Source organism: Oenanthe melanoleuca, chromosome 24 (assembly GCF_029582105.1).
Source record: "Oenanthe melanoleuca isolate GR-GAL-2019-014 chromosome 24, OMel1.0, whole genome shotgun sequence".
In the NCBI taxonomy this organism is placed as follows: Eukaryota; Metazoa; Chordata; class Aves; order Passeriformes; family Muscicapidae; genus Oenanthe; species Oenanthe melanoleuca.
This window is the reverse complement of record NC_079357.1, coordinates 800,544-824,771: the sequence shown is the minus strand read 5'-3', so window position 1 is coordinate 824,771 and position 24,228 is coordinate 800,544. Positions and strand designations below refer to the sequence as shown.

Below are 24,228 nucleotides of genomic sequence, written 5' to 3'. Positions count from 1 at the left end.
TCATTCCTGCTGATCCATCCCTCTGGGCTCAATCATTCCTGCCTCCCAATCCACTGCTCTAGGCTCGACTGCTCCTGCCTCCCAATCCATCGCTCCTGGCTCGACTGACCCTGCCTGTCGATCCGTCCCTCTGGGCTCGATGGCTCATGCCTGCCAACCCATCCCTCTGGGCTTGACTGCTCCAGCCTGGTGATCCATCTCTCTGGGCTCGACTGCTCCAGCCTGGTGATCCATCTCTCTGGGCTCGACTGCTCCAGCCTGGTGATCCATCCCTCTGGGCTCGACTGCTCCAGCCTGGTGATCCATCTCTCTGGGCTCGACTGCTCATGCCTGGTGATCCATCTCTCTGGGCTCGACTGCTCCTGCCAGCCAATCCATAGCTCTGGGCACACCTGCGCCTGCCCCTATCACTGTGGGCTCGATTGCTCATGCCTGCTGATCAATCACTCTGTGCTCGATTGCTGCTCCCTTCAGATCCATCGCTCTGAAATTAACTGCTCCTCCCCCCGATCCATCGCTCTATTCTCGACTGCTTCTGCCTCCCAACCCATCGATTTGTGCTCGACTCAACCTGCCTGTCAATCCATCGCTCTGTGATCGATTGCCCCTCACTCCTGATCCGTCACTCTGCCCTCAGTTGCCCTGCCAGCCGATCCATCACTCTGAGCTCGGCTAGTCCTGCCTGGCGACTCGTCGCTCGGGGCTCTGTTGCTCATGGCAGCTAATCCATCACTCTGGGGTTGCTCACTTAGAGCATCAGGAGGGAATTTATTCCACTGCGGGCTTGTTTTCTGTCCTGGAGCTGTGGTGGCACCTTGGCCAAGCCCAGCCCTGCTCAGGTGCCACGGGGTGAGGTCTTGGCCTGGAGCAGAGTCCCGTCCAGGCAGAGGGCATGGGAACACTGCATCCCTTCTGGGCCAGTGGATCTCCAGCGCTGCTTCACCTGTGTGCTTCACTGAGCTGTGCCCTTCACTCACCTGTGTGCTTCACTGACCTGTGCCCTTCACCTGTGTGCTTCACTGAGCTGTGCCCTTCACTCACCTGTGTGCTTCACTGACCTGTGCCCTTCACTCACCTGTGTGCTTCACCTGTGCCCTTCATTCACCTGTGCCCTTCACTCACCTGTGCCCTTCACTCACCTGTGCCCTTGTCTCTTGTGTGCACTTCAGCTGTGTGCTTCATTGAGCTGTGCCCTTCACTCACCTGTGTGCTTCACCTGTGTGCTTCACTCACCTGTGCCCTTCACTCACCTGTGCCCTTCACTCACCTGTGTGCTGCACTCACCTGTGCCCTTCACTCACCTGTGTGCTTCACCCGTGTGCTTCACTCACCTGTGCCCTTCACCTGTGCCCTTCACTCACCTGTGCCCTTCACCTGTGCCCTTCACTCACCTGTGTGCTTCACTGACCTGTGTGCTTCACTCACCTGTGCCCTTCACCTGTGCCCTTCACTCACCTGTGCCCTTCGCTCACCTGTGCCCTTCATTCACCTGTGCCCTTCACTCACCTGTGCCCTTCGCTCACCTGTGCCCTTCACCTGTGCCCTTCACTCACCTGTGCCCTTCACCTGTGCCCTTCACTCACCTGTGCCCTTCATTCACCTGTGCCCTTCACTCACCTGTGCCCTTCGCTCACCTGTGCCCTTCATTCACCTGTGCCCTTCACTCACCTGTGCCCTTCGCTCACCTGTGCCCCTCGCCTGTGCCGGGCAGCAGCGAGGAGGGAGCAGCCCTGGGTGGCTTCCATGGCACATCCTCTCCAGGACAGCAGCGCGGGCCCGTGTGGCTGTGCCAGGTGCAGATCCAGCCCCAGGGCCGGTGCCAGCGGGGCCAGCCGGGGCTCTGGGCACGGGCACATGTCCCCTGGAGCCACCACCAGCCCCGGGCAGCCCTGCCCTGCCTGTCCCCACCCCGCCAGCCGCAGGGAACCGAGCACGGAGCGATCAATGGCAGCGCCCAGAGAGCCTCGTCCCCTCCAGCCTTGCCCCGGGCCCTGCCTTTGGGCTTCTGAAGGCTCTGCTCCAGCGGTGGCAGCTCTCATTAATCCACACATCAAAGCTGGAGCTGCCAAACATCCTTGGGAGGCTGTGGGGATCCCTCAGCAGTGCTGCAGAGGGGCTCAGGGGTGGCACAGCAGGGTCCCTTGGGGCAGCTGGGGGGTCCTGACCCTCTGGCTTTGCCCACAGAGCCCTGAGGGAGCTGCACAGGGAGGGTGTGGCATGTTCCTGAGCAGGGACATAAAATAACAGGACATGGCACTCAGTGTTTTGGTCTGGTTGACAGTGCTGATCACTCAGAGGTTGGACTCAATGATCTTGGAGTCTTTTCCAACTGAAATGATTCTGTGGTTCTGCGAAGAAAAGGCTCTCCTGCTTCAACATCTCCCATGTGTCACACGTGTGCAAGCAAGGAAAAGAGATTTAGCAAGAGAACACACACACAAACAAAGCAGAGAAGGTGCTGCTGCACTCTGTAGAGTGGCTTTTGCCTGCCAAGGTCCTCTCCGTGCCACTGTCGCTGCAGACTGGGATTCCCTGCTCGGCTCTGGCGTGGCTCAGCATCCTGCCAGGGAGCTAATCAGGTCAATGCATTTTTAACGGGGCATAGGAAATCTTTATATTTTTTGTCAGGCTCATTCTTCTCCCCTGTCTCTCTGTGGGGGCTGAATTATTTAATGCTGAATATCAAGCAGGGCCGGTTTCCCCGTGCTGGCTGCTGACGGTGCATTTTAGGGCTGCTGAGATTGGCAGGTGGCTGTGCTCCGAGCTGGGCCCAGGGGGAACCCTCTGCAGCAGCAGATTACCTGCTTGCAGGAGATTTATGGCACAGCTTGGGTCCTTCTGGGCATCTGAATAAGCAGGTTTAATAACAGGTTTGGAGAAGGGATGAGCAGTGCCAGAACAAGGTGCTCACAAATCACACCATCCCCTTGTGTCCCTAGTCCATCTGAGTGCAGTGACAACATCAGCTGGAGGTTGGGTGTTGATTCCCATGCTGGGGGAAGCTGGGAGAGCAGAGCAGGACACCAGGGGATCCAGCAGATCCCTGTTTTAGGGCACCACGGTGGGCAGGGCTGGCCTGGGATGGGGTGGCAGCGGGCACAGGTCGTGTGTGGCGAGGGGCACCCGTGGGCACACAAACACAAAGGGCTGCTCTGTGTATCGGGGTTTATCTTTCTCATTAATGGCTTTCTAAATTGGTGGCAGTGGAGCAAAAAACCCAATCTGAACTCGGAGCATGCATGATTACTATTGTAATAACCTTGGCTAATAAGAATATGATGTGGTGTTAGGCTGGGAAAGAAAACACATTTCTCATTAGCTTTTTGATTAATTACTCCACATAATTTCCTAGGGGGACATGCCTGGGACTGATTGCCTTTGCTTTTGACGCGTGGAAGTGGTTTACCTTAAGTTAATAATTTTCTCGGTGACATTTTAATGGCAGGCCTCAATTAATCTCCAGTCACTGGGCAAAGGCCAGGCCCTCTCCATGCCCTCGCTCCTCTGGGGCTCAGGGCACCCCCTTTGCCCACCCTCCTCCAGGACAGGGCAGAGGAGCTGCCAGGGGGGAGTGTTAAGGTCAGGGTTGGGCCATTGGCAGAGGTTTGGGCTCCAAGATCCTGCCCTGCCCCACACATGATGCTTGGGCTTCTCAGGGCTTTAAACACCTGGGAATGCAGCAGCTGTGCAGCCCTGTCCTCTCCCAGCACTGCCAGGGATCCAGCTGTTCCCAGGCAGATGTTTACATGGCCTGGAAGCGACCGATTTCCTTCCGCATATTATAACATAAATATTTCACAGGAGCTAAAATATTCAACACTCATTTGATGTTGCCACATGGAGTGGGATCAAATGAGGGTGGGAGGGAGGGGAAAACAGGAGAGGGGAGCAAGCAGAGACTCATTTGCTTGGAAATGGAGTGGTGCTGCATATTTCTGCATCAGGAAATCACCCAGCTCAGTGATCTCTGCTCGCTGCTCCCAGGGCTGGTGCTTGGCTGCTGCAGCTCAGTGCAGGCCATGTCTGATGTGGCTGGGGGTGGGACTGTGCCAGGGGCTCATCCCACACCTGGGATGTGCATCCCATGTCCCAGGGGCATCCAAAATTCACCCTGAACTCTCCAGCTGAGCCCGTGCTCCACACAAACTTTAAAACATGGACAGGTCCAGCCAAACTCCTACTACATGAAATGTCAGGGTAATTCCAGGCCTTGCTCTGCCATCCTGGCATTCCTGGGGCTGCTGCCTTGGTGCTGGGGTGGAGGGATGGGGGTGTGGGTGGGCATGGCCAGGCAGCATCCCTGGGCACCCTCACCTCGGGCAGGTGCTGGCCAGGAGGAGAAGACCCAGCAATATTTATGTTTCCATCCAAATGCATGGATCAAAGCTGACATTTTAATCTGTTCAACAACATCTCAAGGATAAAAAAGTTGCAGGCAAATCACAGGCCTAAATTGGTAATATATTTCTGCTTGTCAGTTGACAAATCACTTTACAAACCCCTTCTGCATCTTCCCACAGTCGCTGGGTGTGCTGGTTTGGGATGTGCCAGCCTTCATCCCTCAGTGTTGTGGTGTTTGTGCCCCACTCCTGCTCAGGAGGGATGTGCTGGGAGCCCAGGGCAGGGTTTGGCAGCAGTTGGGTGAGTTGGGGCTGCTCAGGTTCTCTCCCTGGCCCAAAGCAGTGTTTTTCACTCACATTTCTCTCCCCTCCACAGCTGTAGCGTGGCTGGGGCCGAGCTCACTCCAGCCCACTGTGGTGATCATGGCCCACCATCCCTGTGGCTGCAGTCCAGATTCCAGTGGAGCAGCCGAGGAGTCCCTGCCAGACACGGCTCAGAGCAGGGGCATCCTGCAGGGAGACAGCGTTTAGTGCCAAGGGCCTTTTCTGCCTTGACTTCTTTTTATTGAGTTTCTTTTTCTCTTCTTTCTCTCTCCTGGCCAGTGCCAGTCCGAGTTGATGAATTATCCCAATATATATTCTGTCTGGAAAGAAAACACATATCATATGTATCTTTGACAAGTTATTATTCTTCCTTATCAGAATATGTGTGCATCCAGCCACTCCATAACTCACCCTCCGTGGATCCAGGCGGGAGCAGCTCCCGGGTGCCCCTGGTGGGATGCTCTGGGCTGGGGGCACAGCCAGGGCACCGCCTGCCAGCTGGGGAGGGGGCCTGGGTGGAGGCGAGAGCACCACGTCGAGCTAATTCAGCGCCTGCCTCACCTCCAGCTGATTGCTGCAAATTAAATTTCACGCCAATGAGCCGGAGGAGCCGCGTGCGGCGCGGCAGAGGGGGGAGAGGGGCGGTGGTGCGGGCACGCTGCAGAGCTGGCACAGCCTCTCGGTGCCTGCCTGTGCCCCTGTGCTGCCTCTGCCCCCCTGTGTTGGCCCTGAGCCCCAGTCCTGGTTTGGGGACAGGTGTCTGCCAATAAAGGCAGAAGCTTCTCCTTGCAATGGACAATGTAAACCCCCTCCCTCCAAATTATTATAATTCTGAAATTAAGGGGCTTTCAGGCAAAGATAGGGGAGTTAGGAATAACAATTCTTTACTAAGAAAATTAAAATAGAAATGCAGTATTACAAATCCCAGCCCTGCCAGAGTCAGAATCCAAGCTGACACCCGTCAGTCAGTCAGGGTGTTGGCACAGTCCCATTCAATGGTGGCTGCATCCTCCTGCAGGGGCAGATGTGGTTCAGCTGGAGCAGTGCTCCTGGAGAAGGTGCAGTTTCCTCTGAAGCTCCAGGGATGATGTGGAAAGGTCTGGTTTTCCTCTGGAATCCAGTGGAAAGAAGGTTCCTTGGTGTCCAAAATGTCAGTTTTTATCTGGGTAGGAAAGGCTTGGCTCCTCCCCTGGCTGGAGCATCTCCCAGTGGGATGATGGAATTTTATCAGTCATGCCCTGGGACTCACTGGCCATGAACAGGAGATATCTCCTGGAGGGAGGATGGGCTGTGGGAAGATAAAGATGATTGCCCAGCTGGTTTAAAGATGGCCCATTAGCAGATAATATGTGCCAGGAGATCAGGGTCACTGCCCCACCCGGCTGCAGCAGATGGGGACAGAGTTCACATTTCTGGCCACATCAACCCAACACAGCCCCCATAGTCTGTCCTGCCCAATGCCCCTGCACAAATCAGTTCCCAGATGGATGGGCAAACATTCGTGGTTGTTCCTGCTGGAATGACAGCCTCAGGCTCTGAATGAAGCCCAGCAGGCACCAGCTGTGCTCCACAGTGGGACAGCAGGGCACGGAGCCGGCCCCTGTGGGCTCTGACAGGTGGGAGGTGCAGGATCCATCCAGGTGTCCAGGGCTGCGAGCAGCGGGAGTGCTCCCATCCCCACTGCAGCGCCTTTCATGTTGGGCTTATTAAGATAATAACTGCTCCATCTCCGCCGGTTTGAAACATGATCTAATAGGAATCTTACAACAAAAGTTGCCAAGCAGCCAGGCCAGGATTTACTAATAGACTCCGAGCGTGCTGTAACTGAGATGGAAATTAATTTAGTGATTAGGAGATTAATAAATGGAGCAGAGCATATCCTTTCCTTTAAAGGCCGGGAGGAAGCGTTGGGATGTGGCATTCCCGTGGTGCCTTCATGGGAAGTGTTCAGCTCTTTAATCTCGACGCTTCCTTCCAGGCTCTGGGGTGAGGCTGCAGGAGAATCTGTGCTGCCTCATTTTCTATTAAATCCCATCTTCCTCCCCAGGTGTTTGTTAGAGTTCATTTCTCTTCACAGACACCTGAGCCTGGCACTTGGGGAGGAAAATCCCGATCCACCAAGCTGCCTGAATCTGGAATCTGGGACAGTGGCAGCACTGGGAGCACATGGAGGGAGGCAGGGAGCGGCGCCTTGCAGCCTGCCCCTGTTTCCTGCTGTTGGTTCTGCTCAGCAGCAGCTGTGCATCCATATTTATTGAGGGGAAGGGAAGGGAAACTGTCGGCAATCCCAGGGAAGTGGAACATGGTGTAATTATCCGGGTAGCTCGGCTGGCGTGGGCGCACACGGGCTCCCGGGAGCTCTGGGTCACCCTGAAGGGCAGACAGGAGAGGTGGGATTTTAAACATGCTCTGAGCATTGCAGGGGGGAAAGGATCAGTGTAAACGTGTGACCCTGGAAGGGGAGCTGGTGGCCTCCTGCCCTGTGGCTCCTTGGCTGGGCTGAGGTGAGAGCTGCTTCCCTCCCCAAAATGCTGCTGGGACCCAAAAATGGGGTGGGAGCCAGTGAGTGCCAGGGAATCTGCTAATTCCCTGGCTGTGCTGGAGCAGTGGGGAGTGGGTGAGGTGGGAAGCAGGAGGGAGACACAAATTGATGCCCCTGCACCTTGGGTACCTCTGGGACAGGAAATGCAACCTAGGCCACCAACAGAGCTGTCAGCTCCTCTCTGCTGGCATTTCCAGAGGGCAAAATGTGATCTCTTCAGGTGCTGATAAGGTTTCTGAGCGAGGGCAGGAGTGTGAGATGAAGGGGAGCGTGTGTGCGTTTCTTCTCCCTCGCTTTTTCTCTCCCCTCACTATCTCCAGCACAGCCTTGCAAGAAGAAAAGCTTGTGGGCATCTGTGCTTCACCTCTGCCTTCCCTGGGGGCCATCAATATGCAGGGACTGTTTCCTGGGCAGGGGCCTTCCCCTCTGTTCCTCAAGGTCATGGCAGGAGCTCCTGGCTGCCGAGGATGGTCCTGGAGCAGAGCAGGGATGCTTGGGCAGAAAGCGCTGTCCTGGAAGCGGAGGAGGATTAGGATGGGTTTGTGTTGGGTTCATCTGGTGGTCTTAGAGTGCAGCCAGGCTCCAGGACCCACTCCCAAATCCGTGGTGCAGTATTATCCCAGTGGGAAATCCACCCTCCTGCCCTCAGGGAGAGAAGGTGGGTGGACAGCATCCCTGCTGAGGACGTGGTTTCTGTCCATCCCTGCTCCCCAGATCCTGGCACTGGGATGAAGACAAATATTTGGAGAACAGCAGAGCCCGGCTTGCTTCAGACAGAGCCGGCAGCCTCTCAGAGGCTGGGATTAATTTGAAGGAATTTACTGGTGGGGTTTGTGGCAGAGAGAACAGTTTGCTTATTTCACACTCGTATGGCCACCTGCTACGAACTGTTTGTTCAGTTTCAAATTCTTTAATTAAAATCAACATAAAACAGATTGAAAACATCCCAAGAAGGGGATGCTTGATTTGCTGGAGGATATTGCAGCAAACGAGCCAAAGCACTCAGAAGACACCGGATCAGGGGAAGGGCCCTGGGAGGACACTCAGATCTGCCTGGGCCACCAGCCTGGGGATGGGGGCAGCTGGCCTTGGGGCATATCAGCTTTATCACTGGGGTGAACTGGAGGTGCTGCCTCCTCCTTTACCAGGATTCCCTTCCCAGCGTGGCCGTGCCCGGCGCGGCGGGCGCGGGCGGCTCAGCCCTCGGCGGAGCTGATCACAGGCCTCCTCCAGCAAACATCAAAGCTTCAATTAACAGGGGCCGCGTGCGACCCTCTTGCAGAGCGCAGATAAGAATAGAAATTTCCCTTGGAAAGGGGATTTGTGTTTAGCTGTGTGTGCCGGGCGGTAAATGACCTGCTCGGCGCGGCACCGGCGAGGGGCCGGGCACAATTACGGCGCTCATTGGGAGCCGGTTATCTGAAGGAAACAGGCGCGCTGCTATTTAGCTGTCTAATATCCCAGTGGGAGGGGAGGCGGAATTAAAACCCGTCTCTTTTCAGAGCCATTTCAATCTGAAGGATTCTTCCTTTATATGGTGGCTTTTCATTTCAAGGGGCTCCTTCCCCTCTCCCAGGCCCTGATTTGCGTGTGGCCGCCTGCAATGGAGAAGGACGGCGAGGGGAAGGAGGGCTTGGCTGGGTCTGCACCCTGACACGCAGCCTTGGGATGCTGAGAAGTGGGAGCAGCCTCTCCACGGATTTCTCCAGCATCTCCCGCTCGCATCCTGGCGAAACAATAACAACCACGCGGTGCAGAAAGTTAATCCAGAGCCAGACGGGCGTTTTAATCACTGGAAAGGTTAAAAGGAGCCCTCCCTGGCTGTGCACAGGCTCCCGCCAGCTCCCGCGCTCCTGCGGGCCTGCGAGACCCAGAGCACCATGACTGTATTGATTCAATTATTCTCTACAATGTAATACTCTGCATTTGTGTGATAGCAACAAACAGAGTTGAAAGACATACAAAAATAAATGATCTGAAAGTTAATATGGCTGAATGAGCAGCTCTGAATGAGGGGAGAGCGCTTTGGTTTTACATTGTGGAATCAATGGTGTGCAGAACAATGTCCTCCCTTCCCCGGGGCCCCGGGGGCCCTGCCTCAATCGATCACTATGCAAATTAATTGAATTCATGAAACCTGCATCGCTGGGTAATTGATGCTTCTTATAATTACCTCCGAGTTATGAGCTTTTAGGGGATTTCATTGATCCCTGCTCGGGGACAGGGCCAGGGCAGGTTCTGGGGGTGAGGCTGAGGCTCTGGGGGCTCACTGGGATCTCCAGGTGTGACAAACACTGCCTAGAGCTGGAGGGATTTCCAGAGCCTGGGTGCTGGGTGGATGCAGCCCCTCGGGAAAGCACCTTCCCCTCCTTGGGGACCAGAGGTGGCAGTGGCAGAGGTGGCAGTGACAGGTGCCACAGGAGCACCTGGCCAGGCCAGCCGTGCCCGGCTGCTGGATCGTGGGAGTGAACAGGTTGTATCCAAAGGGATAATAGGCTTATACAGTGCATTATTTAAGAAAAAGGGACAGGCAATTGAGCTCTGCAGACTAATTAGATTAAATTGATGAGCTCATCAGTATTGTGTGTAATTAAGATCAGAGCTAATTGCGGCTGTTTTATGCCCTGCGTTACCCGAGGTGCCCCATGCCCAGCAGTGGGAAGTGGCTGTGCTCCCTGGGCTTCTGCTCCCTCCAGGGAACAGCAAGGGACATCTGACTGTGCCCAGTTCCTGCCGAGCTGGGGGCCAGGCAGGAGGGAATCCCGAGGTTTGAGCAAAGAGCTTTGTGCCGCAGGGAAGGAGCGAAGAGGGAGTGGGATGGGATGGATGCAAAGTTAGAGAAGCAGAAGCCAGCCCAGGTTCCAAGGGAGCTGCAGCCATTGCTTGCTCTGGAGGATGGACAGGATTTATCCAGATGGACACTGCTTCACGACACGGACAGCTCTGCCTTGGTGTGGCAGCCGGAGCAGCCTGGGTACAGCTTTTATCCCCGCTCTTCCCTGCTCCTGTCTGATCTTCCCTTTTGCTCCTGCACCACCGCCTCCTCCCCGCTCCTCTCCCTTTATCCTCCCACCTCGCTTCTCTCTCCCGCTGTCTCACCTGCCTCCCCCTCCTCTCCCCCTCTGCAGAACCGCCTTGTGCCCCTCCAGGCCCTGCACGGGCTCCATTCCCGGCCTCTTCCAGTTTTGGGAAGGGGCTCCCACGATCCCTGCGAGCCCCTCTGCGAGGTTCCCGTCCCGCTGCCCGCCCGGCACTGCGCTCCCGGCGCTTCGGGCTCCTCGTCTCCGTCTCCAAGGTTACACCAACCGCTTCCCGCTCCTCTCCTGAGCTCCCAGCGGGATTTCCCGATGCTGTTCACCAGTTGGGTTTTGTTTCTCACTGCCTCTCTCAGTTCTCCCGCACCTTTCTGCATCCTGCCACTGCGTCCTCCCTTGGAGAGCATCGCTTGCACCTGACTGAAGGGAGGGCAGGAACTGGCAGCACCTTCTGTCCAGAGAAATTTCCCCGTAACTCGGGGCTGAGCATCCAGGACACTCCCGAGGCGGGGTGGGTTCCTGCGGGGGCTGCTCATCCTGCTGGGAATCACCCACCGAACGTGAACATCCAGCATTTCTTTCTTTATCGCTGCCTGCGGTGGCAGCTGTGGGGGCAGGAGCAGGCTCAGCCCCCGGACAGGAGCCCTGAGTGTCTCTCCAAGTCACACTGGGGCTCCCCAGGGCTGGAAAGGGGCTGGGAGTCCTTCCATCCCCCCCGCAGCAGGTCTCCCCACGGCACAGCCCTTCTGGGCGAGCATTTAGGGACACTGCCTCGCGATAATGACAGGAGGTTTAACTCTAATCCTTTCTGCGGGGCTCTTCGGTTCTTACAGCCTGGAAAGCGACTGGGGGTGGGGCAAGCAAGCAAACCCCAAACCCCTTCCCAGATGTACGAGCAGCCTGAAATATCTCTGCCTTCTCTCTCTGCAGTAACTGGAGGGAACAGGAGCAGATGTTTATAGGTCACGCTGCTGGTTTTTCCCTTTCTGTTCGAGCCGGTGTTTGTTTTTCTCCAGTTTCTCCTGCTAGCGGGGATGCGCGTCGCAGTGTCCCCCTCGGGCGGGGGCAGCACCGGCCCCCGAAGCCCCGCAGGTGCCGTGTGCCGGCAGCCCCGCTGCTGCGGGGGATGTCCCGGGCAGGGCGGGGCAGGGCACGGAGCCCTGGGGGGACACCGGCCGAGGGGCGAGCCCCGGGCTGTCCCCGCGGCGCGGACGGGAGGTGGCACTGCTGCACCGGGCAGGACCGCAGCCGCTCGCCCCACGCCGCTGCAGCCAGCCACGGGCTCTGATGGGACCCGCAGGGCTCCGCGATGCTCCGGCGCAGTGTCCCGGCCCAGTGTCCCCATCGCAGTGTCCCGGTCGCGGTGTCCCTGTCGCAGTGTCCCCCCCGCCACGGCAGGCTGGCTCCCGGCGGGTCGGGGCTGGCCGTGTCCGCGGTGATGAGGATGCTCTGAGTGTTGGCCCCGTGGGCTGTCTCCGTCCCACACTGTCCAGGAGCCAGAGCTGTCCCTCCAAAACTGTCCCTTTTATCCCCGTAGGAATAAAGGCTCTTTCTGCCTCCTGACGGGTGCTCAGCTCAGCCACACGGCGGGATGCAACAGGTCACTGCAGTCCCCCCGTGCTTTTGGGGCCGCAGCATCCGGCCCTAAACACCCCCAGTGCCTTTGAGGTCGCAGCATCCAGCCCAAAGCCAGCGGGCAGAGCCTGATCCTGCCCGCGCTGCCGGGGGTGTTGCCGGATGCATCCCGCGGTTTCCTGGCACAGGAGAGGGACAGGAGGGCTGGTCCTGCCTCTGGGGGCACCTTCCCAAAGGAAAGGTCTTGGAACAGGAGAGATTTCTCTCTCAAGGATTTTCTTTTTCTACAAGCTCTTTTGAAGGGGGCAGTTCGGAGCAAGGAGAGTTCAGACAGATCTGATTCTCCTATCTCAGACAAACACACTCGCCTTTCCCTGACTGCAGATCAACAGGACATGTTCCAGGGAAAGATCATCTCGAAAGAAATGGATTTTCCCCCTACTGCTTTGCCAGTTTTGCTTGTATTTCTGAAAGCCGGAGTGACGGGTTGTGAACTTTAAGGAGCGATTTCTATTCCTTGCTCTCGTCTGACATGTGGGCAGTGGGCCTGCGAGCCTGAGGAGGAGACAGGGCTGAAACAGCTCGGGGGAGGATGCTGAGGGCAAGGCAGCAGCTTCCTGACTCCCAAAGCAGCTTCTCCTCCGAGTCTGCCGCAGGAAACTTCCTGCAGGGCGGGAGGTGGTGCCGGGAAGGGGCAGGGGACGCTCCGGGCGAGGGGCAGTGCCCCGGCAGCCAGGGCTCGGCTCCAATTGCAGAGAGCAATAAACACCGAGAATATCAATAGAATGATGGCATTTAATTAGTATCCAATGGCTCGTATGGATTTCTACGTTAAATCCACATTAACATGAGATTCTCTGATCTCGAGCAACGTTAAGGAACAAATGCTTAGGGATTAGTTCAGGTGCAGCGATCCTCGCTGTCTCCAGGGACAGGGAGGTCCCTGCGGGTGTGCAGGGATGGCATCTGTCCTGTCCTTCCCCTCCCTTCCCTGGGCTTTCTGGCTCTTTTCCCCAGCACAGAGCTTTTCCAACAGGTCCTGCTCAGCTGGGCTGGCCGCGTCCACAAACAAAAATCCCGAGAAATGGAAATGAAGTTTCTGGGCTCCACCCAAAACCGGCACCCTCCACATTAAGTGAAGCCCCCCCACCAGCCCCGCAGCCTTTTGAGTTTTGTATGAAACACTCATTATACCTTTGGTGTGACAAATGATTGAAAAGTGTAATTTGAAAGCTAAGCTCCCCATCACACTCTTCCCTATTGTTTATTTGCCAGCTCCAAACGGGTTGGCTGCCAAGGAAAGTAATCAGAAGGTAATAGCCTGATATCGGATGAATCCCCAGAGCTGCCAGCAAGCTGGAAAACTACAATCTCAGTGCCGCCTGCAGTATTGATGCGCTGAAAATAATTGTGTAGAACAGCAGAGCTGGGATCAAACTTGGGCTGACACTCGGCATTGTACGGCTCGCGTTGGGCGCAGTCTGATGTGGTTATTTGTGACTGGCTCGGGGCAAGGCAGCCAAAAGTGTCTCAGGGAGAGCTGCTGCGCTCTGTTTGCCCATGTAGATGAGAAAACACCTTCCCAAAGCAAAGTGCATCTCTTTATCTCCACCCTTCCCTCCCAGCCTTGCCTCTTGCTTCCCCTCTTGCTGCGATCCTGGGAAAGCGTTGATTTTATTGAGTGTGGCAAGTGGCAGTTCATTAAAAAGTGGGAGCAGATGGGGAAGGGATTGTAGAAGAAGATTAATGATGCGCACCGACAAGTAAATCGGCCCAGGTTCTGGAGTAAACACAATCACGCCGGCTTCCTGGGAGCGGGTAATCCTCCTCTGTCAGCTCGGGCCTCGTTAGCCGGCTGGCGGGGCCGGCAGCTGACGAGCAGGGATGCCACGGATGCAGGATGCCCTGCAGCGCTGCCCAGCTCGGCGGGATGGGCGGCATTCCCAGCCGGGACATTCCCGCCCGGGACATTCCCAGCTGGGCCATTCCCAGCCGGGATGCTCCCTGACGCCGCTTGCCCGGGGGAACGGAGCTGTCCCGGCAAAGAGGAGCGGGGCTGCTCCTGCTCAATTCCTGCCCGCAGCCTCGGCTCTCGCCTGTCCCTCCGTGCCTCACCTGTCCCTCCGTGCCTCACCTGTCCCTCCGTGCCTCACCTGTCCTTCTGTGCCTCACCTGTCCCTCTGCTATCGCCTGTCCCTCAATGCCTCACCTGTCCCTCCCACTCTCACCTGTCCCTCTGTTCTCACCTGTCCCTCTGTTCTCACCTGTCCCTCTGTTCCTCATCCGTCCCTCCACTTTCACCTGTCCCTTCACTCTCACCTGTCCCTCTGTGCCTCACCTGTCCCTCTGTTCTTCATCTGTCCCTCCACTTTCACCTGTCCCTCCACTCTCACCTGTCCCACTGCTCTCACCTGTCCCTCCGTGTCTCACCTGTCCTTCTGTTCCTCATCGGTCCCTCCACTCTCACCTGTCCCTCTGCTCTCACCTGTCCCTCCGTGCCTCACCTGTCCCGTCCCACAGGCTCCGTTCATGTCCTGCCCTCTCCTGTGCTGGATTTAAGAGCCCCCACTGCTGGATTTAAACACCGGCTGCATCCGCCTTGCAGCAGGACTGCTGGCTCCTGCCGGCCTCCCCTCCGGAGGACAAGCCTTCCATTATGGATGGGGCTGTAATTTCTCTGCAATTTCCAGAAAAGCGCCTGACTCCTTGTTTAAGCACCAGCGGGAGCGGGAGCGGGACAAGGGCACGTCCTCGTTCAGCGGTGACAGGGACCGAGGGGCTGCTGCCCCTCGCTGATGTCGCAGGGATGTCACCCCCAGGGGGCTGCAGATGCTCCGAGGATCCTCCCAGGCTGGCAGTGCTGCTGACAGGACTGTCACCGCCGCTGTCCCTGCCTCACCCACCACCGCGGCCACCCAGCACAGGGGGATGCTGCCAGGGAGGGCCACTGCCCAGCTGAGCCACCGCCAGGGGCATAAATAATTTAATAAGGGAACTTTTGAAATTATATTGCCCTAAATAATATAATAAACCCTAATTTACTCACATTTATCTCCCGGAGTTTTTTGTGAAAGCAGTAATCTTGCATCTTCTACAGTGATGGATTAGCAGGAAGGAAACTCCGCTGGGGAATAAAAACCCACATCGTGTAGTTTTTGACATGTTATTATTCAGTTTTATCTCGGGTTGCTCATTCCTGGGCCATTACTCATGTTCACGGGGATTTTTCTCCACCCTTATTTATTTATTTTTATTGTGACCAGAAGCAGAGATGTCAACAAATCATCCTGCCTTCCTCTGCTCCGTTTGGATGGGACAGTGTGGCACGCCTGGGGGGTCCTGGTGGCACCGTGGGGCACTGCAGACACCGGGGAGGATGGCACCTCCTCCACCTGCTCACCCTCCCTGCAGCACTCCGGCCCTGGCAGCCAGGGAGGGACACAACTTAATTAGTCCATGAGTTTCTAAGAGATCCAATCGATGGAGCAGATCAGAGCTGCGAGTCCTGCCTGTGCTGAGGGTGCTTGATAAAATAACCCAGGCGGGGAGCAGGGCTCTGGCAGGGCAGGGTGACACAGGGACAATGCTCCAGCAGCCAGGGACGTGCCAGCACCTTGTGCTGTGACCCAGGAGGGATGGCACGGGTGGCACTGCTCCCCTTCCCCGTGCAAGGGGGCTGCAGTCAGCACCGAGGACATGGGAGCCCTTGGGAGCTTTAATTATTGCTAAAACTCAGCCTTTATTGCTCATTAGTGGCGATGCAGCATGCGGCGCCCCAGCGCTGTGCCCTGGGAGGGAAGGATTTTTGGCTGCCTTGCTGAAGTCACAAGGAGGTTATTAAATAACTGCAATTACACGAGGAGTGCCGGGATGGTGCCTCTCATTTATTAGCACTGCTTTGTTTACTCCCAGGCTTGACAGAAATAGTAGAATTTGGAGCAGCAGCCAGTGCCCAGCAGAGCCATGGTGGCATCAGAGGGGCCCATCCCAGCAGGGTCTCCCAGAGAAAAAATACTGGGAAAAATTCTTTGCTTTGAGGGACCAGAGGCCCTGGAACAGGGTGCCCAGAGCAGCTGTGGGCAGGCCAAGGCCAGGATGGACCCCAGGGTCAGTGTCCCTGCCATGGCAGAAGTGGCACTGGATGAGCTCTAAGGCTCTGTCCAACCCAAACCTTACTGGAATTCTTTGATTCTACAAAGCCAGTCCCCACTGTGGGGTCAGCAGGCTGGGACTGCCCCAGCTCCAGTCCCACCCAGCTCCTGGCCCAGCTGGGGATGCACAGACAGGCAGGAAGCGCTTCCTCCTGTGTGTACAAATACTGAAGCGTGTTTGTTTGTGTTCACTGGGAATGTGCCTGCTGCATACACACACACACACACACACGTAAATATATAAATATATATATATATATATATATATATATATGCACAGGGGCTGGGCTGGGAAGCACGCAGCTCGCAGTGGGGAGGGGTTGGCAGAGCACAAAACCGTGGAAGACATCCAAAATACAGGCATGATGGTACATATGAGCCCCCTGGATGGCGGGGGAGGCAGGACTGCCTTCCTTTCTCCACCACTGCTGCAGGCACCATGCGGGGGCTCTGCCAGCCCCTCCTGCTCCCCCCATGCACCGTCCCAGTGTAAGAATCCAGCTGGAAGGAGCAGAACTCCCGGCAGGGCTGAGCTGGAGGGGTGCAGAGCGGGCTCTGTGATGCTGCAGGGGGACCCTGCAGAGCCCAGGTCCTGCTGGCTGCGGGGTTTCTGGCACAGCTCTGCTGCAGCAGTGACCCCACAGACCCGGCCAGCAGCTCCCTGTTTGCCCAGCCCTCTCCAAGTTTGCTCAGCTCGAGCCGGGCGCGGTGAGCAAACCAGGGGCTGTTTATCCTCACGCTAATGAAGAGCCGAGCACCACTAACGGCTTGGAGGCGAGGGCATGGGGACAGGACAGCGTTTTCCAGGGAACACCCATCCAGCCAGCAGTTTTCCAGCAAGCCCAGGCTCTCCGGTGGCGCTGACATCTGATTTCTCCCATGTCAGCGCTGCCTGCTCTCCTGGGGCACCAGGAAATCACATTTATTGCAAACAGGGACGTTGATGAGCCAAGCAAGGAGATGGTCAGGGGCTCCTGGCACTGTCAGGGATGTTAATTAGAGCCCAGTGAGCACTCACCACTCTCTGCTCTGATCCTGACTCTCTGCACCCCCAGGTTGCCCCAGCGCACGGAGCTTGCTCCATCCCCGGTTCCCTCCTCAAATACCTGCTCCCCCTCTCAAGGTGAGCACGATGGGGGTCAGCCGCGCTCCAGCGCTGATTACAGAGCCGGCAGGAGCTGCTAAGATTTCTAATTAAGATTAAAGAATGCACACAGCTTATAAATGCTTCCTAGGAATGTATAATTTGATTTTCTTGTTTCCTCGTGTCTCCTGCTCCCGAGGCAGCTCAGATGGTCACAGGTTCCAGCTGCCCCTCGGCCATCCCAGGGATGCAGAGCCAGGGTCCTGGTGCCTCTCCTGCAGCATCCTGGGCAGGGATGGTGTGGAAACACCTTGGTGAAGGTTCAGGGAGCACAGGCCGGGCCCCCTGGCCAGGTGCTGTGCTGCTCTGCATAAGGAGAAGTCACAATGAGCCACGGTGCCTTGAAAGGGAGCCTGGCTGTGATTCCTGTGCCAGGAGGGCCACTGGGGCATCCCGGTGTCCCCTGTCCCACCACTGGCCCCATTCCCAGCCTGGAGCAGGCACAGACCTCTCCAGCCCAGGTACCAGAGCGGGGGGACAGCTGTACATCAATATTTATTCAAAACTCCCAGGAAACCTGGATGAAGTGTAATTATCTCAGCTCAATCAACCAGGATTAGCATAACATCCAGTCACCCATCAGACAGGGGTTTGATTTCTGGGATCAAAGCTGGCTGTAGCCGCTGATGAGGTGGGTGCAGGGGAGGTGGGAGAGGGGAGCTGTGTCCTCTCTCCTCTTCCCGGGGTTTCCAGTTCACTTTTCCCACCACGCCCTCCTCGCTGGCAGCGCCGCTCCCCGCGCAGCATCTCACCCTCTGCTCCGCTCCCCGTAATTAACAACTAAATATAGATCTTAATTAAGGCACTGATGAATTTAATTTGGAGTGGCATTACTGCCTTAACTTCCAGAGCTCAACGCCTTGTTTGGATAATGTATAATATAAGCTAAATGAGTGCTTACTTGTTACCACCATAAATAATTCCTCACAAATCCCTTCAGATATGTCTCAGTCACTAATCCATCTCCTCCTACAGAATGTTCACAGGCACCAAGCCTCTTCCTGCAGATTTTAACATAAACCTTCAAGCCTCATGCCAAATTCCCCGCTCTGACCTGGTGCCTGGTGGGGAGGGAAAGGTGAGAGGCGGCAGTGTGGGGTGGAAGGATGGGGAGTTTGGGGTGAAATCAGCTCAGCTCTGAAGTCCCCCATGAGGAGCCTGGGCTGAGGAGGCCTGGCAGCTCCCAGGACACTCCAGGGGCACCACATGAGGAGGTGGGAGCAGGTCCTGCAGCCTCTGGCACATGGTACAGGTAGGTCTGCAGGTGAGGGAGCTGGAGCAGGGCACAGGGGGCACCACACAGATACCTGGATTAGAGCCGCTGGGAGGGAGGCTATCAAATGCAGCAGGAGGTCGGATAGGCAGGAATCAGCTCCTGCCTTTGATTAAATAACTTCCACAATCATTTTCCTCTGCAGAGCAAGTCCAGAGCTGTGTTGGGAAGAGAAATAAACCCCTGTGCTTGCTCTGCACTCAGCCCCGAGCCACAGTTGTGTCTTGCTGCTCAAAGGATTTCTGGGAAAGCTCCACCACTTTCATTCCTTAAACACAGAGCAAAACAATCAATGGGGTTTTGATATCACCTAAGCCCTGCCAACCTGTTTGTGGGAAGCAATGGTGAGTGGATGGAGCTTTTACAGTCTGAAAGGGAACACGCACAGGAAAATCCACAGATGGAATTCCCAGTGCTGCCAGCTGCCACAACGGCTCTGAAGGGATGGAGCAGGCACACTGCACTGCCCACCCCTGGTGTGTGACCTGGGAGGACCAGCTAGGAGCCACCCTCTGCTCCAGGCTCCCCCTGGAAACAGCAAAGGGATCCCTTTGTTTTCCCAGCCCTGTGCCTGTCCCTTCCTCGCACAGGTCACAAGGGATTTAGTCCTGCTCTGCCTTTTCTCACTACAAGTGTGTGAAAAACAGATCTGAGACCCCTCAAGTTTGCTCATCACTGAAAGGAAATAAACATTTGAGATCCTGCCTAAGGCAATCATCCTGGCGACAGACAAATTGTGGTCATGTGGATGAGGGCGTGACCTCAGGGAAAGGTCAGTCTGTGGATGGTCGGACAGTGCTGCATTTTAGGCTACAGGAAAGGATAATGCAACATAGTTCCTCGTGTAATGGAGAAGCAAAACACAGAGAGAGATTTATTTAAAGAAACACTACACTATATATAAGGTAGCACGTGCAAAACAGAATAGAAAAGACTCATTGGTCCAAGAGGGCAACACCTCTCTGAAAACATGCTTTGTGCAAAATATCACAGGACACTCACACTGCTCTCATGCACCCTGCAGGTGTATAATCACTGTTATAATTTCTCGTCCTTGTGAAGCCTGAGAAACTCAAGGCTTCAGGGCTGCTTTTTCCCTGGCTCCCAGCAGGATCCAACAACAGGGCGTGTGCCATGGGCTGTGTGACACCACCGATGTCCTGGCTGCCTTCCCAGTGGGTCACAGGCAGCCAGGCAGGGCTCCAGGAGGGACAGGAGCCAGAGCTGGGCCACCACCCTGTTCATGACAGCAGTGCCACCACTCATAATGACAGCAGCCATCCTTGTTTGGCTGTGCCCTGTGTGCTGTGCCCTGTGTGCCATACCCTGTGTGCTGCGCCCTTTGTCCCAGCTGTCACCGCTTCCTGGGAAGGATGTGGCCCAGGGCAGTGAGATAAGAGCTGGTTAACCCCTGCTTGGGGCACAGGGACATGGTTTGCTGTTGGGATGCTGTGCCAGCCCTGGGCACGGCGCTCTGCCCCAGCCCCGCTCCGCCTGTCTGCTCCACTTCCCTGCTCCCTGCTGTCCCGGTACAAATCATTTGCTCAGATAACAGACGACGTGTTTATCCCAAGGGATACAAGCCTGAATATTAGGATGTCAAAACCAGCTGCATTTGCAATACGTTACTGTCAAATGGAGAATAAAAAGGGAGTTGCAGTTATTTAATTTGGTGCCAGCGCATGAGAGCAGGAGCAGGGGGAGCGGTGGCTCCTTGCTGAGCTGGGATCCGGACCCCTGGGCCTGGCAGGAGCTGCCTGGGGGTCTGGGGAGGGCAGGGGGTGGTGGGCTCACTGCTGGGAGGATGCTGCATGGCTGCCTCTCCTCCCCCTCACACCCAGCCCGGGAATGGGAGAAGCCAGGCAGGTCATGGGGGGCACATGGCAGCTCATTCATCCGTGCCAGCAAAATCTGTACTTGAAAAAATTTGTTGGGGAAAGAAAGGCTTTTTTGAAGACAAACATCCCAGCTCCTTGGGGAAGGCTCTGAGTTTGCCGAATACCAATTAAAAAATAGAAAAGTGCTTTTAAAAAAATAAGTCTGTAAAGGCGAGTTCTGAGATGGGGACAGGAGGCTGGGGGAGGTTGGCACATGGAGTCCTTTGGCAGTAACGAGTCCAGGGGAGGACTGAAGAACATCACACTGCACACCAAAGGCAGTGAGGTGTTTCCTCAGGTGTCCCTGGCTGCCCAGGGACAGGGGAAACTGCCACCTCCTCAGGGCAGCATGTGCTCATTGTCACTGGGTTCCTTTTGCCCCTCTGAGCCCCCATGGCTCATGGCAGCACTACAGGTGACCTTCACAGAGGTGGCAGTGGGGCAGGGGACACTCGTCCTCTGTCACCTCCAGGCCTGGTGAGTGACAGCCCGTCCATGGCAGACCCAGAGCCTCCCTGCTGATGCTGAGATAATGCACTGGGTAATACTTTTTGACATATTTCATTGAAATATAACAAAATATTTGCATAGCTTTATTAGATAAAGGGGAGCTGACTGGAGGCAGAGCTCGTTTGGAAATACGATGTGAAAATTCATTTAAAATGAAAGAATCTGGAAGCTTAAGGTTATGGTAATAGATTGATCGCCCAGAGTAGCTAATGACTCCCAACAAATAGATCTCAGCGGCTGCATCCTGTTCCCCTGCTTGGCTGCTGCCCTGGAGTTGAGAAATCCCCATTTACAGGGTGAAATGGGGCTGTGGGTGCCAGTTCTGACCCAGACTGGGAACACTGGGAGCCTGTGGTGCCCGGGCAGGGGTGCAGTGGAACGGGAGGGGGAGGGAAGGGGCTGCGTGACTCGGGGATAAACGCCTGGGTTTAATTTCCATCTCCTGATGCTAAAGCAGATTGAAATGAAGGCACCGAAAAGCTGCAGATGAGAGGTGGGGAAATTAATAATGTCACAGTAATAATGGCAATGAGTGGCTGTGCGTGTGCTAATTAGTTCGGAGCCCCGTCTCCAGCGCGGGCGCACCTGTGCGTGCCGGGTTCCTCAGCTCGGGGAGGAGCTGCCAGGTGGGAGCCGGCCCTGCTGCCCATCCGAGCTGCACCTTCCTCAGAGCCAGGGGCAAATCCAGAGCTTTCAAACAGGGCTGGCCCCCTCCCAGCCCAGGGCTGCAGGAAAAGCAGCTGGTGAGAGGAGCTATGCCAGGTTCAGATGGCTCCTCCTTGGTTCTCCGTGGGACAGGGGGGTCCTTGGGGTACTGCAGAGACCCAGACCCTGGCCAGCTGTGCACTGGGCACATCTGGGGCAGGCTGGAAGGGCTCAGAGAACTCATTTGCTCCCTGCTTACAGCAAAGGCACTTTTCCTAAATTACACCCAGCCCACAAGCCTGAGCTCAAAGCTTTCCTCAGGAACCACCTGCCCATGGGCTTCTGCGAGCACCTGTTCCCTCAGTGCTGGCATTTCCCTCAAGAGAGAAACCTGCTACTCCCCAAGGGGGGAATTGGAGGTTTTTCCACACAAAGCTGCACATGGGAATAGCGGGAAGGGAGTTTGCTGGAGCCGGTTTCCTCATCCCTCTCTCCCGTGTGGATGCAGCTCCCATTAGTATTCGGGGCTGCTCGGAGCAGCCACTTAGGCCTGGAGACAGCTCTGCACAGGCACGGTGGAAATGTCTTTATAAATGACCGCGGGGTTTGAGTGACGTGCCCTTCTTAAGCTAAATAAAATGAAAGATAAACCTCCTAAAAAATACATGAGCTAAACATCCCTTCCGTGCTTCATTATGCAAATGGCTCTGCCCATTGCTGCAGCAATTAGCTGCTCCCTGAGCTGGGGCCGAGGAAACCAGGCCTGTCTCCTCCTCCTCCTGAATGGAATGGAAAGGAAAACATTGGCTGCTCGTGAATCTGCAATGCTGGAGTGGAGTTTTGGAATGTTCTGGTGTGAGCAGGGTGACAGTAACCGTAGTGGCATGCCCTGGCCAGGATTTGGGCAGGGAATACCCAGGGGAAGCAGCTGGAGAACAGATGAACCCTGTTCCCTCTCTGACAGGGACATCTCCAGGGCTGGCAGTGTTTTTCTTGGGAGCAGGTTCAGGTTGGACATCAGGAGGAGTTTCTCCATGGGAAGGAGGGTCAGGGTTGGAAAGGGTGGCACAGGGAGATGGTGGAGTCCTCCAAGGAAGGACTGGACGTGGCACTCGGTGCTCTGGGCTGGTGACAAGATGGGGATGGGGCACAGGCTGGATTTGATGATCCTGAAGGTCTTTTCCAGCCCCAGTGATGGCCATGGTGGGTTGCACTGCTCTGGGAGAGGAGCTGTGTCCCCTTTCCAGCCATGGATCACCTGTGGTTCCATCTCCAGCTGCCTCTGTCCTTGTCAGCACTGTCCCCTCAGTCCCTCCTGCTCCAGGTGCACGACGCAGCTTTACAAGTTATCAATCTTGCTCTGGAGCCCTTCCATCAGCGAGATCCCTCCCTGTTGGTGCCCGTGCTCTGCCAGGGCCCCTCATCAGGTCTGCAATTTGGGATCTGCGTTAAGTGCTCAGAAATCAATTTTCAGCTTATTTTGTGCTACAAAATTTGCCATGCCTGGATCTCTGATACTAATTGAACAAGAGCAATTGATGTTTTAGTAGTAATTAAAGATGGTAATTATTACCAAATCTCCCCATGGCCCTGCATGTTTGCTTTGGACTTGTCAAAACTGGAGGCAGGTGGAATCAATCTTAATAAAGTTGGGACTTCAAAGCTGCTTCCTGGTAATGGCTTTCCACAAGGCTGGTGAGGAGTGGAAGGCAGAGATGGAGAGAGAGCCTTGAGCCTTGTAGAGGGCAGGGACATTAATGAGTGCTTTCCGACCAAATGAGTTCTAAAAATCTTTATCCAAAATGAAAACTCCTCATTGTTTTTCCATCCCAGAGTGGCTGGAAGGGGCAGTGCAGGCCTCAGGGATGTCCCAACCTTCACTGCTGGCCTGTCCCTCAGCAGCAGAGGGAGACTCTCATGCTTGGCTGTGCCTCCCAAAGTCACTGATGGAGCTTCAGGGCTGTGCCAGCCCCGACAGGCCGTGCTGGGCACGAATTGCTGACCTATTTATCAGCACCTGCCTCGCCAGCATCCTTCCCTCTGCTGCCAGAGCCCAGCACCCCTCGGGATCGGGGGATGGAGCTCAGGAGACATCCCACAGGGATGCAATATGGGCAGCAGGAAGGGGAAGGAGGAGAAGCCTCTGTGCAGAAGGCCAGCTGCATTTTGGGCTGGGTGTGGAGATGCTCCAGCCCTCAGGGGAGCATGCAGAGGCAGATATCCCTGCTGGCTCCTGCCTGGATCCACCTGCTGCTGCTTCCGTGCGAGGCAAATTCACCCTCTTGGCTGAGCTGGCTGCTGGCTGGTGTTCGAGGAGCAGGCCTGTGAATCTCTGCCTCCGTGTCCCCATGGAAACAGCTGCGGGATGCTGCAGAGCAGAGCTGCTCTCTCTGCTCTGGCCCCAGCCCCGCTCCTGCCACGAGAGCCCTTGAGCAGCAGCAGGGGGGGCTGAGCCCCAGCTCCATTTTCCCTCAGGAGAGCGAGACCCTCTCCTCAGGGGGAAAATGGAAATGTAATCAGATCGGCTTGTGTGGAGCAAATAGAAAATCAGTTTTAATAAAGGCAGAAGAAATGCAAAGCAGCCGCTTGTGACGGAAATGGTGCTAAATAGACACCTCTTTAAGGAAAACTGCTCCGGGGGTGTTGATCGGGAGAGGCACAGCCCTGGGCTCCCTCCTGCTCTCCCTTGTGAGCCTGGGTGGCAGCAGTGGCACTGCTGGCAGTGGCATCAGGGCAGCAGCACCCTGTGCTGCGTGGGGAGGCACTGGGTGCCCCATCCTGCAGAGGGGAGCAGCTCCCACCAGCACCACGG

At 56.0% G+C, this 24,228-nt stretch overlaps 1 long non-coding RNA gene across 1 annotated transcript in view; it reads right to left on the bottom strand.

Annotated features, from left to right (window-relative positions):
- Window positions 1–4,447: 4,447 nt before the first annotated feature.
- Window positions 4,448–24,228, bottom strand: part of LOC130262522 (uncharacterized) — a 99,373-nt gene continuing 79,592 nt past the window's right edge. The window contains exons 2-3 of the long non-coding RNA XR_008842129.1: window positions 5,076–5,238; window positions 4,448–4,984 (exon numbers count right to left, since the gene is read on the bottom strand). This is a non-coding gene — a long non-coding RNA (uncharacterized LOC130262522). The remainder of the gene's footprint in view (window positions 4,985–5,075; window positions 5,239–24,228) is intronic.